A 1,276-nucleotide genomic window follows, 5' to 3' on the forward strand; every position below is an offset into this window, starting at 1 on the left:
GCAGCCACAGCCTCCCTGGGCACCCTGGGCCAGTGTCTCACCACCCTCACAGCAAAAACCTCTGCCTAATATCAAGCCTAAATTTCCCCTCTTTCAATTTGTGCCCATTACCCCTTGTCCTGGCACTGCAACTCCTAACAAAGAGTCCTCTGCAGCTCCCCTGGAGCCCCTTCAGCTCCTGGAAAGCAGCTATGAATGGGAAATTCCTCTGGGTCTGATTTTACTCGCTTGATTTGACATGGGGATAAACGGGAGGGAGACACAGGGAGTGTTTTAAGCCACTTTTGTGCTCCCATCATCTGTGAAAAGACCTGGGGGCTAACAGGTATTACAGCTGCTTTAATTTGCATTCACTCTGTGATGTTCTCTGGCTGATCATGTCTTATGTCTGTCTTTTCACCTCCTCTCCCTTCAGCATTTGGTCAGTATTGTCCTGAAGTTGTGATTTTAGGGGTTTAGGAAGTGGTGCAGGGAGAGGATCTCATCTGGACACATCTGAACCAGACCTTGGTGGGTCACATTGCTTACGATTGCAGGGGACTGGTCTCCCTCCCAGTCAATCCTTCTGGCCCAGGATTCCCTGAGGATTTTCCATGTTTGTGTTTGCTAAGAGATGAGCTTAGTTTTGCCTCTGCACATATGGGAACTGTGATCCCTAGAGCTGAACCAACAATCCTGTGTTCATTTCAGGCCTATCCAGGGTGGTCACCTCAGCCCCAGCAAAGCTGTAACCCGTCAGAATGGACCAGTCTGTTCCAAGCTGCCTGATCAACCTTCTGAACGAGGCATTAGGGGAGGGGCTGTAACCACAGGCGTTTTCTCTGCCCAGTGTTTTTTGTCACATAAAGTGAGCCCAACCTTTTATTAGCCCCTGGAGCCTCAGGGGGTGGGTGGCTGTGCTTTGTCTTCAGCTGGACCTGGTTTGGTGCTGTCCGAGTTACATTCGGAGGTGCAGAGTAAGGGTTCTGCAGGAGGAGGGTGTGGGGAGTGGAGCCCATGTGTGTGGAGCTCTCCTGCCCTCTGCCAAGCGTCTGTGCCGCATTCTGCTGCTATTGCTATAGTAACTTTCTGCCTCCTGATTCCGTTATGAATGGCAATGCGAAGGCTCCAGCTGATGCCCTGCTGTTCCAAACATCCTCTCGGCTCGCCGGCGTCCTTAACCCCTGAATGGACGGTGCGTTTTAGCCCAGGGCTCCTTTGTGAGCCTCAGCTTTCCTCCTTTGTCTCTGTGCGCTCACCAACACACCATATGTCCATGGCACACAAAGAGGAGAAG

The sequence above is a fragment of the Acanthisitta chloris genome, unplaced genomic scaffold, assembly GCF_000695815.1.
Source record: "Acanthisitta chloris isolate BGI_N310 unplaced genomic scaffold, ASM69581v1 scaffold20962, whole genome shotgun sequence".
In the NCBI taxonomy this organism is placed as follows: domain Eukaryota; kingdom Metazoa; phylum Chordata; class Aves; order Passeriformes; family Acanthisittidae; genus Acanthisitta; species Acanthisitta chloris.